Raw genomic sequence first — 16310 nt, 5'->3', positions numbered from 1 at the left:
AATAGGCATTTGTTAGGTTCTTGTGGATTTTGGGTACTGTGATGCCTTCAACTTGCTTCGGTACAAGTCGCTCTTCCATGAACGTAAACGACTTAGCCCAATCTTTATCATGTCTGTAAGGTTCTGCAGCAACCACAGGATCTTCCTCTACTTCCTTACTTCTTCCAATGGTCCAGTCCCCCTTCGTGGCATATCCCAACATGTTGATTGATAGGACTGGTTTATCACGTTCCCGATACAATTTTAACTTCGAGTCGTTTACAGGGTTGTGGATTGGATTATCATCTAGGGTGGAAAGTTTTACTGATCCATTCTTCCCCACTTCCTTGATCTTATAGGGCCCCAACCAACGTACTTTGAACTTCCCAGGACGAAGTTCGTTGCGGCTGTTATACTTGAGGACTAATTGTCCAGGACGAAAGCTTTTATGTTGGAGATGTTTGTTGTGCCAATACTTCTGCCAATGTTGGGCCACTTTCGTCGCTTATTGTGCCATCATCCAACGCTCATCTAACTTGGTGAGGTTCATAAGGCAGCCATGCAAACTCTCTTCATCTCCCAAGCGGTTGTCAACAGCAATTCGTAGGCTTGGTACAATGTACTCCGCCGGTACCACCGCCTCTTGGTCGTACATGAGCTGGAATGGTGTATGGCCCATGGTCACCTTGTAGTGGTACGATATGTCCATAGTACCACTAGCAGACGTTCCTCCCAATCCTCTCATTCCACTCCACAAGATTTATAGATGATAGACACCAACACTTTATTTGTGGCTTCCGCTTGGTCATTAACTCGGGGGTAATACAAGGTTGACAGGTTGTGAAAGATTTGGAATCCCACAGTCATCATACGGATCACTTGATTGACAAAATGAACTCCTCAATCACTCGTGATCTGGATAAGATCCCAAATCTGGTTACGATCTGTTCGTACAAGAACCTCGTCATACTGATGGCAATGTTGTTGGGAAGAGCTCTAGCTTCTTCCCACTTGGTCAAGTATTCTGTGGCAACTGCTATGTACGGGCACCTATGCATGCTACTTACTTTCCAGGGTCCCACAAAGTCCAACCCCCATCTTTCGAACAATTCTTGTGGTTGGGAAGGAAACAGAGGCATTAAATCTCGCTTGAGGGGTTTTCCTGCGCGTTGGCATGTGTCACACCCCACAACCCATTCTCGCGCATCGTTGTGCAGAGTTGGCCACCACAGTCCTGCCAGTAGTATCTTCTGCATTGTGGCATCAAGTTCCATATGACCTCCAGCAAGCCCACCGTGTGCCTCCTTCAACACCCCAGGAATTTCTTCTTTCATGACACATCACCGAAGGATTTGGTCAAGTCCCATCTTGTAGAGAAGGTTGTTGATCAGTTGGAATGTTTTACTTTGCAGTGCCAACTTACATCGTTCCCTCGGTGGCATGTTCGAAGGGAATGTCGAGGTGGACAGATACTCGCCCATGCTCTCATACCAAGGAGGTAGTGCTGCGATTTGAAACAAGTGAGCATTTGGAAAGTCCTCATTTGCTCCTTCCGCCAGTTCTCCAGATTTGATCCTCGACAATTGGTCGGCAATGACATGACTCTTTCTGGGCCGTACCACAATGGTAAAGGTGAATTCTTGGAGCAGTAACAACCATTGAATTACCCGTCCCTGGATTATTGGCTTATTTACCAAATACATCAAAGCTTGATGGTCCACATAAAAAGTAAAAGGTGTGGCAAGGAGGTAGTGACGAAACTTCTGTACGAAGTACACCATTCCCAATGCCTCCCTCTCCGTCGTGCTATAGTTCCTCTTGGCCTTGGAGAGCAAGCGACTGGCGAAAAAAATAGGGTGATCCAATCCCTGTATGCCCACTTGGGTCAGAGTGGCACCAATGGCATAATTGGAGGCGTCCACATGAACGTGGAACTCCTTGTCCCAATTAGGGTACACAAGGATTGGTGAACTCACCAGTCATGCTTTTAATTCCTTGAAAGCTTCTTCCTACTCTGTCCCCCACTTTAACGGTTCTCCTTTCTTTGTCAGCTTGTCTAATGGACAAGATACTTGTGCAAGGCTCTTGATAAACCTCTTGTAGTAGCCAACATGCCCGAGAAAGGACTTCACCCCCGTGACATCCATCGGACTTTCCATGTTCACAATCACCCCTACCTTGTCGGGGTCTATCTTCAAGCCTTCCTTGCACACAATGTGCTCCAACAACTTACCCTACTGTACCATGAATTGACACTTTTTGGGGTTTAGGGCCAGTCAGGCCCGCTGGGCCTGCCTACATCTTTCCATGCACTCCCCGAGTGCATTCAAGTGGGCTTCCTACTTTCTGTAAATAGACCAATCATCCAAGAATGCCTTGAAGCTTCCAACCGACATCCCGTCAAAGATGTGCAATATAATCCGCTTGAAGGTGGCCGGGGCAGTACACAATCTGAACGACATGCGATTGTATGCCTATACTCCATCCTCCACTATAAATGTTGTTTACGGTTTATCTTCTTTGACAATGCTGATCTGATTATATCCAGAAAATCCGTTCGAGAACGAGTAAATGTTGTGGCCTGCTACCTCCTCCAAAATGTTGTCAGTGAACGAAATTGGGAACGGGACCTTGATAATCACGACATTCAAGCATCAGAAGTCCACACATCCTGATTTGATTTGCTTCCTTCTTTAGGGAGATGACAATTGACGATACCCAAGTCGCTGGTTTCTACCTTAAAGATGATTCCGACCTCCAGCATTTTTTCAATTTCTTCATTCACCTTTGTTGCATAGTTCTTATTCATTCTGTACGACCTCCTTCGTACGGATTGAGCACCCGGTATGAGAGGTATTCTAGTACGCATAGTTCCGGGGGTATCCCTTTTAGTTCCTTGTACTTCCACGCGAACACATCCTTGTATTCTAGGAAAATTTTAAATGTTGCTGCTTTCAGCACGGGGTTCCAATCATCCCCGATTAGGATTACCTTCGGATTGGCACCATTCCCCAAATTCACTTTCTTCACATTGGACTCCTCGTACTTGATGACTTTGTCTCCTTCAAACCAGTGCACGGGTGTATCATCCACCTGTGCTACCCCCTCACTGTACTCCCCATACTCTGGGGAAAAGTTGCATCTTCTGTACTTGCACTTGATTCCTCGATCTCACAAATCTGCAACATGTGGCAATAGGGGTGAAATACTTCATAGTCTTCCATTTGCCAATAGAAGAGCCCAACGAGGGAACTTGTTTCATCCTCTGAGCATCCCTCTAGTTCCAAAACCCCTTCTTCATCTTGTTCCATCCTTTTCTTGCCATTCTATGAGCCCCATTCCCAGTTATGTGAGTCATTTGAGTTTGAATCGGACGACACCACTTCCTCACGGCTTGATTCCTCAAGTCGATCATGTACTTCCGGCCTTCACTCTCGATAGATAGTGTGTTTTTCTTCTAGTTATGGTTCGCCTTTGCCATAATTAGCCAACCCCTCCCTAGAAGAGTGTCATAAGCCTTTTTCCCCAATGGTATGACCACAAAGTCAAGGAAGAAGTGTTGGGTACCAACAACTTCTTTTTGTGCCATGAGTGTCCCCAGGGGCTTGATTCCATGCTGATTGGCACCGACCAAGTGGAATGTCGGTGGCCAGAGAGTTGGCTTGCCCAGACCCCCTCCATGTCTCCTTCGATAACACGTTCACTTCGGAGCCGCTGTCAACAATGGTGTTCGTCAATTCTGTCCCATTATCTCCATCTCGACCAAGGCCGACTTTCGACCAATGCTTACGGTGAGTAGCATGGGGTCCATAGCAGACGCTAACAGCTCCAGGTAATTCCGTTGCCACCTTGGGTTCTGTGCCAGATGGTTTTGCTGCCATTTGATGGTGTTCCTAGTTGGCAATGTTGTCACCGACTGTTTGTAAGAGCCATCTTCAATTGTGGCATTGTTTGCAGAATGTCAAACAAGCGTACGGGTACGGTGGTTTGCAACATCTGTTTGATGATAGTTTTCTCGGACTCTGACCAGAGTGGGGTACTAGCAGTATTGTGTGAGGCCCTACGTTCTTCCGCCATCGCCCTTTCCACATCAGCCTTAGCTTCCCGGAGTCTCTCCTTAATATAGGGATAGGCATACACTGCCTTCTTACTATGCAATCTTGTGATTGCTAGTACCTCCTCATCTGGCTCCTTCACGTCCAACATATTTACTCCCTTCTGTTCCGGGCAGTCAATGTCCTCATGGTTTCTAGGACCACACCATTTGCACAACAAACCTCCACCACTGTTCCCGCTCTGACATTCCTGAGCAAAGTGGCTCCACTCATTACATTTCCAACATTGGATCATGGGCCGCCCCTTTGCATCGTACTGAATTTTGCTCCTTTGTGTGTTACTATTGGAACAGTTGTTCCCACACCGATTATTGCGGTAGCCTCCTAGTGAAGCCTCTGAGTTTGCTAATTGTTTAGGTGGTGTGGCTGGTGGGGTAGCTTGCTCGCCTTGAGTGTAGAGCACTTGTGTGCTCCGTGTTTTTAAATTGTATGGGCATTCCTTAGTGGAATGACCCAGTACCTGACAGATGTCACAAAAGGCTTTCCTCGAATAGGTTCCCTTCATATGCCCTTCTGCCTTGCAGTTGGTGCACCAAAGTTCTTTGTCGTCTCTACCACTCTCCTTATCATCCTTCAACTCTTTCATCATTCACAACATGTCCTTCCGGACGACTTGGAGGTTTTGGACTCGCCATCGCTACTTCCGTCTGTACTGTCATCATCACTTGCCCTCCATTTTCCCTTCGATGTTTTACTCTCGCTTTCAATATCCATCGCTCGGTTATAAGCTTCATTAGATGATGGTGGAGGGACCACCTTCATCTTCCGCTTGAGGGACTGTACCAACCCTTCGACAAACCATCTTTTCTTCAGCCCATCTACCGGTTGGTTCTCCATTTTGTTCAATAGTTCCTTCAACCTTCGGTTATAAGCCCGAACACTTTCACTTTTTCCCTGTTTGGTATTATAAATCTCCACCACAATTTCACTGTCGTCACGCAAGAGTTTGAATTCCTCCTGGAAGGCCCTCTTGAAATTGTTCCATGATGTTTTATGTTGGGCATCAAGGTCTGTGTACCAATCAATTGCTATCCCTCGAAGGGTGGCCAGGAACGCCTTCAACCAATAATCCTGGTCATACTGGCCGTTCACTTCCTAGATGGTTACGCATGTCTTGCAGTGTCATACAGGGTCCTCCGACCCGTCTCCCATGAGCCTTGGAAGCTTCTTTTTTTGGGGGGTACTCTGGTTGTGTGCCATTATCTTTGTCTGGAGGGTTTTATGTGCCACCTGGAAGGTATTATATGCTATGTGAAAGGTACTGTACGCATTCGACGGATCAAACCGTATTGCTCTGTGCACGAGCTTTCTACGCGTCCAGCCGCATCCTCTACACCTTGGTCACCCTCCCTCCTATAATCCCTCCTTCCCGGGGTTTCTGGTTCTGGCCCTCCTATTTTTGATTGTTCCACCAGAGACAAATTTCCAATTCAGTACAGGTTATTCTCAAAAAGTTTGGTGACCTCACCTTGCAGGGCCCGTACAACCTCTTCGTCGGATTGCTCTCGAACTGAATTTGGGTTTTTCACTCGTCGTCGAGTGAGTGGCCTGGTCGACGAGATCCTCCTCCACTACGTCCGGTAGTTGCATGTCCTTGGCAACCCCTACCAACTCGTTCTACGTACACGACTTTTGTCTCTCCCGACTACGGCTCCGACTCACACTCTGACCCTTGCTTTGCCTTTCTAGACTCTCTGGGCCTCTAGCAATCTATCACAGTCGACATCTCCATTCGTTTTGTTCTCTGATACGTAGGGATCTTCGTACCAACGCCTCACCTTTCTCTCCATTGGTACCAGTATGTCGTCAATCTTTATTGGGACGTAGCGACATTAATTGTCGGGGTACGGCATTTGTTCGTATCCCTCTCTTCCTTTTCCCTACGACTCCGTTCTTCGTACCGCTGTAGGATATGTTGCCGATGACGTTCACGGTTCGTTTCTTCCCGTCGAACTTGAAGTTCAATTAAATTTCGTGCCAACTGCCTTGGAAGGCTCCCGAGCAGATCAAAGACAGGTGTGTTGACCGTGAGTTCACCACGTACCGTGCCTTCAAGAACAACTCTCTCTCAAGCCTCCCTCTGCACATACTGCATGATAGAAACCTCCCACAGGTCCACTAAGTTCTCTGTCAATTGATTCTCCCGGGCTTCTGCCTCGGACACTTCTTCGTGTGTATCACTGTCAATAACGATCAACTACTGATCAAATGGTCATCCCATTAGTGCCTACCGCCTACCGCCATATTGATCTCCGGAATTCGAATCGGTAACGACACCAAAATGTTTACTCCATACGATGAAGTGTTCAAGTTCACGAAATAAGCAGTAAATGCACACAGAACATATAACCAACAACTAATTATATTTAGAACATTAATAAAAGTAACTATTGAGACATGGACCAGCTAGGACTCGAACCTAGGACCTTCCATACACTGCTGGAGTGCTCTACCACTGAGCTACTGGCCCCTCTTGGACTAGTCCATCGTCGGTCTGGGTGTGGCTTATTTCCAACACCAACACCTCCCTTAAGCCACACCTCTCGTGTGCTTGGGGCTCCTAGCCTGAACTTGGCTCTGATAGCATGTTGAGACATGGACCAGCTAGGACTCGAACCTAGGACCTTCCATATGCTGCTGGAGTGCTCTACCATTGAGCAACTGGCCCCTCTTGGACCAGTCCATCGTCAGTCTAGGTGTGGCTTATTTCTAACACCAACAGTAACAGTCACAACAATATGGTAGAAAGATGTTTCCTTTATTGCATTCCAAAAGCTACTACATTGTAATGTCCCCTTCTCATTGATGCTCTTTCAGTGGTCCATTAGCCTATTCCTGAGACCCGTAGGCTAGGTGGAATGAGTAATCAGGGTCTAGCATCGATGAAACGAGGACTTACCATTTTTAGTAAGTTAGGGAATGACCATTCTGGTGCCACTGTCCTACTAAGCCCTCCTTGCTTGGCCTCTGGACGCGATGATCATATTTTTCTGAGCATTAATTCTTGACTTACTATTTTTAGTAAGTGGCTGTGTGGCACAATTCTATTTTTGGCAGTAGACAGGGTTCTGATTCTGCAGCAGTCTGTGGTCGTCCGGGCTCAGTTTCATCCTGGTGGTGATAATAACCAGTACGGGAGACATTTGCGACATAATTAAATATTATTCCCTTATCCTAAGGTTAATATTTAATTAATCTATTTATTGGCTACTGGTTTATTAAATTTGGGATTAATACCTATTTAATCCTAAGTTTGGCGAAATTCAGATATGTTATGGGATGAGAAATATTTTAGAAGGATATTATTTCACTTTTGCATCGCCATTATGTGCCTAAGTGTGTAACGTGGGTCCTCCCCCCTTCTTGGGCGTGAGTTTTGACTTAGGTGAATGGGCGCTACACTTGGGTCCACATGTAAGTGGAATGAAATTCAAATGCAAGGCGTGGAATTTGGAGGCATGTCATTTGAATTTGAAGAATGAAGTTATAAATATGAGGCTTGGGTTCCCATTTGCACTATCTTGAAAATCTGTAATGTTATGTTGCCGAATTGGCGACAGAACTTGAGGCTTCGGAGTGCGTCTCCCTGGTGCTACCCGGTTTCGTACTTGAAACACAGTACCTAGTTGTGCATTGTTTTCTTCTACATTCTCAGAGTTTGCCATAGACATCTTGGTGTTGAAGTGATTCTAGAACTTGCTGGTTTCGCCTGTAGTTGAAGCACATTTTTGCTCACACCTCTCTGCTGGAGCGACTGACAGTTATGGGTATCATTCCTATCTTCCTTCCCAGCACTGGCAATAAACTTTGTAAGTTTATAGCATGTTTGTTTGAATTTTGAATTTATTATGCTAAATCGAAATTCCTAGGCTAGGCGTGGGTTTTCTGCCTTGCATTGGGATATGTGCAAATTAAATAAGGGTCTTTTTGGGGTGTTGTTTTGATTGGTTGCCATTGCATATGATGTACGGTGGGTTTGGGACTGGTTTGAGCTGATTTGGATGTAAAATGAGGGAGTTATGAGTATTTTGGCATTTCTCTAGGCTGTTGGTCTATGTTTCCAGCGTGCAGATTGGTTGTAACAGAAATTTATATTTTTATTGTAGAAATCTGCATTACTCTCCTTCTATCATTTCTATTATTGAAAGGTTAGGTAGTAGTACTACTAACCAGTTCTATCTTTGTAATTCCCATCCCGCTGAATAAGTGGAAGAGGTTGGCTTGCCGCCTGATATGCAACAAATTTGTAATTTTCAGTCCTCCTGCTGATTAAGTGGTCGAGTGATAAGTTCAATGCTTTGGTCCTCCCGCTATGCGGTAGAGTGATTTTTTAATATAATGTCCTCCCGTTGAAATACGTGGTAGAGTGATTGAATTTCAATTTCTTGTAATTTTCCCTTGGTCGGTTTACCGCCAAGAGTTTAGTTTCTATCCTGCTGGATAAGCAGAAGGGGCTGGCTTGCCGCCCATGCATTGTAATTTTCAGTTTGTTTATTGATCCTGACGATCCTCGGAACACCGTATGCTCTCACCCTCCCAGTCTGGGCTCTCGGTGAACAAAAGGTGGAAGGGTTCCCTTTCAGTTGTTTTGCTTATTCCTCTAACCTTAACGGGTTATTTGTTGTGGATGAATTGTTATTGGCCTGAAAAATAAAAAAAAACTTAGTGGGATATTACATACATCAACATTATTGTCGAGGTTCCCTTACATGGCAATATATACTATTTGGTGATTGGCCGAGGTACCAACCATCGTAACTGACGGGAACCCACATGGTCAACTCCATACATAATAAAAATAACATAACTATAACTTAAGAGTTTTATTCCTAATTGTCGCCTAACAATGATGGATATGGATTTCTAGATTTTGGTGAATGGTTTTGCCACTAGTTTGACTATACAAGTCATGGTATCTTGTATTCATATCTCCTATATATTGGTGCCTTGAGATGGAGGTATTATGAGATTGTTTTGTAGGTCATTTGATCATTGTTATGTTGTTGGAATTCAAAGAGAAACATATTGTATTGATGCAACTATTTTTAGGATTAATACAAGCTTGAGTTTCTTTGGGTGTAGAAATTTTTCTTACAAGGGTTTCTCAACATAAACATTGTGTTATGGTTTGCATTTATTTTCATCATAGTTTGAGGACTCGTCGAGAACTTGGTAGGACTCCTAACTCGCAAGTCCTCAGTGCAGCTGAGATGAGTCGACTAGGACTCCCAATTTGAGTCTGGCTGAGCCTTCTCTCATACTTGGCTGAGTCCTACTCCAAGAATCTTGAGTCTTAGGCTCGAACTCTTGAGTCTTGCGATCGAAATTTCAGATTTTGAGAGTTTGAGGGTCATATGATAGGTGTAATGTTTGAATTATGAAAAATTGATAGTTGAATTAGACTTTTATGTTCTCTAAATGCATTGATTTTTTTTTTGTGTTTAACTATGAGGTTTTCTTGTTGTTGAGTCTATCTTGAGTTTTTTTGCTGAGTCCTAAGTTCAAGTCAAAATTTTGGGCTGCCAAGTCAAGTTTGAATCCAAGTTTTCAAACTTTGATTTTCATGGCTGATTTCATTTCTTCTAATGATTTGTTACTGTGAAAAGAATTTGGATGCATTACATAACGACATTTCTTCTTGTATTGTTTCACCTCAATATCACCATTGGGTATCAGAGCCACAATTAGCTTGATTAGAGAGAGGAGTACCTCTTTTAGAGTGTTTGATTGGGTGTTCATGCTGAAGCTGGAGTTGTGTTTTTGCAATAGCTGATAGAGATCATGGGTAGCTCATCTTAGTTGGAGATTGAAAAGTTCAATGGCTCAGATTTTGAACATTGGAAGCTAAAGAGGATCTCTTGGAAGAAAGAGATCAATGGATTGTATTGACAACTGAAAAAAATTTGGAAAAGATCTTAGATGACAATTGGGTAAAAATTGACAAAAAGGCTCATGACACTTTACAGTTGTGTTTAGCTGATTCTGTTTTGTTGAATTTTTCTTATAGAACTACTCCTATATCTTGTAGATAAAAAGGATAAATTTAACAAACTAAGAGTCTTGTGAAGAAATTGGTTTTGAAAAGAAAGTTGTACTCTATAAAAATTAGAGATGGAGACTTGATTGCAGAACATTTGGATGCATTTAATCTAATCTTGAGTCAGATACAATCAAGAGATGTGAAGATAGAAAAAGAGGATAGATGTATTTTAGTACTATGTTCATTGCTTGATTCTTGGGATAATCTAATTCTTGCAATTAGTAGTTCTATGACACATCCAACAATGGATGCTCTAGTTGCTGTCTAGTTCATAGAGGAAATGAGGAGAGAGTCTATGGTGGATGGGTCAAAGGATATTTTACATGTCTATGGAAGATCAAAAGAGAAGGTTAAGGACAAGCAGAAAGGTGGTAATGATAAGTCTAAGGATAGGTCCAAGTCCAAGGGTAGATGCAAGACATATCATAAGAGTAGATTGAGATGTTGGAATAAGAAAAGAAAGATGAAGATTCCCCTACTAATTAATGCCTTGATGATGAAGCTACTGATGCTATTATTATTTTTTTCTTAACATGACTTCTAGTTATTCTTGATTGATAGATTTAGATGCACCCTACCACATAAATCCTCACAAGTAGTGGTTTTCAACAGATACATCTTATGACAGTTGTGAAGTTCTCCTTGAGGACAACACTTGAAATATTGTGGGCCAAGGGGAAATAAAATTGGATTTTAGTGATGGAAGGGTGAAAACCCTCACAAATGTATGGTATATCTTTGGTGTAGCTAGAAATTTGGTTTATTTATCTAAAATAAATGATTCAAGGTTGCATGTGACCTTTGAGAAGAGTAGTTGCAAGTTGAGTAGAAGAAATTTGGCATTGGAAAGGGGTACATATTATGGCACCCTATTCAGGCTAAAAGCATGCACTACTCTATTTCTTGTAAATTGTGGCACCATAGATGGGGTCACATTGGTGACAAGGGTCTTAAAACCCTCATTAATAAAAAGATGGTCTATGGTTTATTTGGTTATTTGCTGACTTTGATTCTTTGACTACCATGTGTATGGCAAATATCATATAGTTTAATTTAAATTTTGTTATACTAAAGGTAAATGTGTTTTGGAGATAATTAATAGTGATGTTTTTTTGGATTTGTGGACGTATCCTCCATTGGTAAATTTTTCTTTTATGTTACATTAATTGACGGCTTTTGTAATGTCCCCTTTTCGGATTTACTGTCTCTCGGTCTTGAGAGAATAATTTCATACAGTCTTGAGAGAATAATTTCAATTTAATATGAGAGTTGTAATACATTAATAAATATGACTTTATCAAAATTGAATATATTTCATTATAATATTCGATTTAAAGTTTTAATGTTAGTTTGGAAAAGTAGTACCTATCTTGATAGATTTTCTGATTTGAGATATATGTTTCTATATTGTAAACATTCCTTGAGACCATCTGATTGATATCTCACCATTAGTGGAAAATGGGTGAAAAAAACACAAATAATTTTCCCAAACAAAATCTTCAATCTGTTAACTCCTCTTAGACCATTGTTGACCTTTTGATAATGTTGCTTACCATTAGTGGAGAATGGGTAAAAAAAACACAAATAATTTTCCCAAACAAAATCTTCAATCTGTTAACTCCTCTTAGACCATTGTTGACCTTTTGGTAATGTTGCTTGTTCAAATAACAAACAATAATTTGCTAGGCTTAAGAAGGGCTGAAATAAAAAGCACAACCAATAATCCAAAGTCTCCCAAGTGGGTCCCATTCCATTTTAGTGGAGCTGTTAAAAGAACACACACAATAATTGTGAAATCTTTCCTAATGCTGCGGTCACCGTTTGAGGGTCCCTCTACTATAGAAATCAGAATAACAAGTATTCAGCTGCTGATTGTTTGGGGCCCACAAAACACCTTTGGCAAGCTTATTTCAATACTAACAAATCTGATGTTTTATTGAAGTCATCTTTTCCTTAATTCTGATATCTCTGGCAGATCAAAGACTCCCCACGTGGTATTCCTTCCATGTGTTGTCATCCAATTCCCATTCCTTTCCTCATTCTAGTCCCTTTATTGAACAGCTTGCAATTTAAGGACAATTACTTATATTTCTTTATTTGCAATGTCTGATTTTGTAGTGAACATGTGTCATTGGAAATGATTAAATAATAATTGCAAAGGATTATAGAAATCTTGATATGTCAAAATGTACTACATCAATGATTGTTTGCATAGGCTCCACCGTTGCATTAATATCTAATCACTTCTTTATTGCTGTCTATCCCCAATCTATGTATTCTGATCCCGTAATGATGAATAGTAAAACAGTCCCCTTGGCTCGAACCCAGTTTCTTCCGTATGCAGACCTTATTCGATCTTCATGGTGTTTGGTATGAGTCTTTTATATCTCTGTTCTCCTTATAGAATGCAGTTGGTAGTCAATCCGTCCCTTTGACTCATCACTGCCAATTCTTAATCGTTGTTCCTCTTTTTTCTATCCTTGTTAAATATCTTTTAATTCTGATTGGCTGTATCTCTTTCTAGAATAATCATATCCTTTCCTTAATCGTGGCTCTTCATGAATATTAATCGCATCCTTTGATCACCCGTAGCCAATGAAGGTTTTAACAAGCATTACCTCTTTGGTGTTATATTCTTTTCATGCATCGCATTCTTTGACTGACCCATGTCTTTTAATAACTAATCGCGATCTTTGAAGAATAGTTATTAAACAAACTCGTACTTCTTGGATGATTGATTCTTTTATTTATTATTTTTATGGCAATTAATCTTGCATGTATGAAACGGACTTATATTTAGTTTCTAACGTTAACTTACTCAGCCAACATATTTGTTTGTATGTTAATTATGTCTTCACCATGTTAGTTTGACTATTAGGATCGGCTGTTTAAGACTGTTCAGAACAGATTTCCATCTTCAGATTACGAGTCACTTGTATATTGAAGTTGTTCATGTAACATAGTTATCTTTACTCGTATGCTCTCACTGGATACTTATTTTATTGATATTTATTTTATTATTATTTATTTATATTACTTATATAATTATATTATTATCATTTGATAAATATAAATTAATATTAATATTTAATAAATATAAATTATATATTAAATCTTATTTATTATTGTTATTAAGATTTTATTTAGTTCATTCTGTTTATTTGATTATATCTATATATATTTTATATTTTAATTGTATTATTATGCATTATTAAATTCTGTATAAATATAAATTATATATTAAATCTTATTTATTATTGTTATTAAGATTTTATTTAGTTCATTCTGTTTATTTGATTATATCTATATATATTTATATTTTAATTGTATTATTATGCATTATTAAATTCTGTTTTAAAGCGGGCATCATCATTTTCTGACTGTTTAGGTGGGGACATCACAGCTTCTCTAGATTTACATGGATTTACTTTCTGAAGCATAAGTCTACTATATTTTTTACTTTCAAAGAGTTTAAAGAACTTTTGAGAAATAAATAGATAAGAAAGTAAAGGTTTTGAGGTGAGATAGTGGTGGTGAATATTGCTCTAGAGACTTTGATGATTATTGCAAGCATGCAGGGATTATTTGAGAAAAAACAACTGCATAATGCAGCAAAATGGAGTGATAAAGATAGCATGCTAAATAGTCCTAAGCTTGAACAACGTTTTTGAGTTGAGGATGTACACTACTTGTTATTTGGTTAACAAAGTCCCACTTTTTCTCTATTTGACAAAACACCTTATGAGGCATGGATAGGTAAAAGAACATCGGTTTCTCATTTTAGATTATTTGATAGTGAGACATGAACACAGAGAGACATATCTTCATGTTCCTAAAGAGAAACATTATGAGCTTGGTTTTAAGGCTAACAAATGTGTTTTCATGGGATATAGTGAGAACATAAAGGGTTATAAGATTTGAGATCCTATAGCATTGAAAATGTTATATTCTATGGATGTCACTTTTAGGGAGCTTATGGTATGTATAGATGTTTAACAACTTCACGAAAATCCTAACAAAATAGTGCATTTTGATAGTAAAACTGAACCGTAGGAAGATGCATGTACAAAACAACAATATGGATATGATGAGGGAGAAGAAGGTTTGACTTTAGATTTGAGTTCCGATTGAGAACAATAGGAGCCTCTTGCTACAATTCCCAAATGGTCCATTAGAAAATATAATTTAGTCGAAAGGTATAGCCTTTTTAATTGCTGTTTATTCGCTTTATTGTGTTTTGACAATGAACCTAGATCTCTGAGGGAAGCTTTGTCTTTAGGCGATCATGAGTCTTGGTTAGAAGCTAGGAAAGATAAAATAATTCTTTTTGACAAATGTGACACATGGGATCTAGTTGACTTTCCCAAAGGGAGAAAACACGTTAAAAATAATTAGGTATTTAAAAAGAAATTCAGAGCAGTATAAGGCTTGTTTAGTGGCTAAAGGTTACTCTTAGGTTGAGGGAAAGGATTTTTATAAGATATTTTCTTTTGTGGCTATGTTAACCTCTATCAGATTCTATTTATTTATTGTTGTTGCTTTCAAGTTAGAGGTAGAGAAAATGGATGTAAAAACAACATTTCTACATGGGGAGGACCTTGATGAGAAAGTATTTAGGAAACAACCTAATAATTATGGGGTGATGAGATAGGAGCACTTGGTTTGAAAGTTGGAGCAATCTTTGTATAGTTTGAAGCAATCTTCAAGAATGTGCTATCGAAAGTTCGATGCCTTTGCATTAGATCATTTCATTGTTAGAAATGAAGTTGATTATTATGTCTCTTTTAAATTAAATGATAATTGCATACTAATCATTGTCCTATATGTTAATGATATGTTATTTATTGGAAATTATAAGGGAACTTAAAAGTCAATTATCTAGTACTTTTAATATGAAAGATTTAGGGGCTGCAAAATATATTTTGGGTATGGAAATCTGCAGGGGTCAGGTTAATAATAAACTTTGGTTAAATCAGAAATACATTGACATTATTGCAATATTTTGTCATGCAGGATTACAAAGCAATTAACATTCCCTTGTTAGTAGACACTAGGCCCTCTCTTGAACAATTTACTTAAAATAGATGATCTTGAAGAGATGTATAAGATTTTGTATGCCAATGTTGTGGGAAGCCTCACATTTGTCATAGTTTGTATGAGACCTAATATTGCCCAAGCAGTGGGCTTTTTGAGTAGGTTTATGTCAAACCTTGGTTAAAAACATTGGACTTATGTTAAAAAGGGTTTTTATATGTTTCTTGTGGAACTTGTAAACATTGCATTTGTTATCATGGGAGTGGTGATGTGGTTAGGATGGTTTATTTATAGGACTTTGTTGATTTTGATTGAGCCGCTGATCTAGATTGCATGAAAAGTGGCAATGTATTTACTTTGTTTGGAGGTGTAGTTAGTTGGATAAGAAAATGACAAGCTACAGTCTTATTGTCTACTTCAAAAGCAACAAAGGTTGTGTTTAGCCATTGGCTTTTAGTGTAGACAGGTCAAAATTGGATGTGACAGCCAAAGTGCCATCTATTTGCCTAAAAAGCCAATATATCATGCCCATATGAAGTACACTGATGTTCAGTATCACTTTGTACAAGAAATGGTTTGAGGGTGATAGAATCATGTTACAAAAAGTGGACACATCAGAGTATGTTGTAAATTCACTTTGCAAGTCAATGAACAAAAAGTTTCGTTTGTGTAGGGAGGCCATGGGTCTCTCTTCCTCAATAAATTGATTTACTTTGTTCTTGATTATGTCATTGCAATGTGAATGTCAAGTGGAGAATGATGGTATTAGGTGACATTCAGCTTGCAAATCCCTAGACAGGTTTTAATTGTATTTAGTTATTGTTGTCAATAACTAATGTTATATCTCCAAGGATCATGAAGAGAATAGACTTGGATGCACTCCTAGGTGGTAGGACAAATTATTTATTGTTATTTATTCTCTTGCATATAATTGCAGTGGCATTTAGTTTGGAGTTTCTTTTGGGAATACAGTGGAAATTGGGTAGAAATCAGGTGTAAAAGGATGTAAGAGGATCTTGTACAAATCGATCTTATGAAAAATTTGGGCAATCTTCCCATGGAATACCTAGGATTGGGATCTTGGTCAATTTGATTGTTATCATAGAATCTATGACATTTATGGCACATGAGGTGGGTATAAA

General features: G+C 39.7%; 1 protein-coding gene and 1 long non-coding RNA gene across 2 annotated transcripts in view; one reads left to right on the top strand and one right to left on the bottom strand.

Moving 5' to 3' along the window:
- LOC131029529 (uncharacterized) overlaps positions 1-16310 on the bottom strand; it is a 168758-nt gene that overhangs the window by 128565 nt on the left and 23883 nt on the right. The window lies entirely within an intron of this gene.
- The window catches only part of LOC131029528 (sodium/hydrogen exchanger 4), a 121582-nt gene that overhangs the window by 83289 nt on the left and 21983 nt on the right, over positions 1-16310 (top strand). The window lies entirely within an intron of this gene.

Source organism: Cryptomeria japonica, chromosome 5 (assembly GCF_030272615.1).
Source record: "Cryptomeria japonica chromosome 5, Sugi_1.0, whole genome shotgun sequence".
Classification (NCBI taxonomy): domain Eukaryota; kingdom Viridiplantae; phylum Streptophyta; class Pinopsida; order Cupressales; family Cupressaceae; genus Cryptomeria; species Cryptomeria japonica.
The sequence above is the reverse complement of the archived record's forward strand: the minus strand, read 5'-3'. Positions and strand labels throughout refer to the sequence as shown.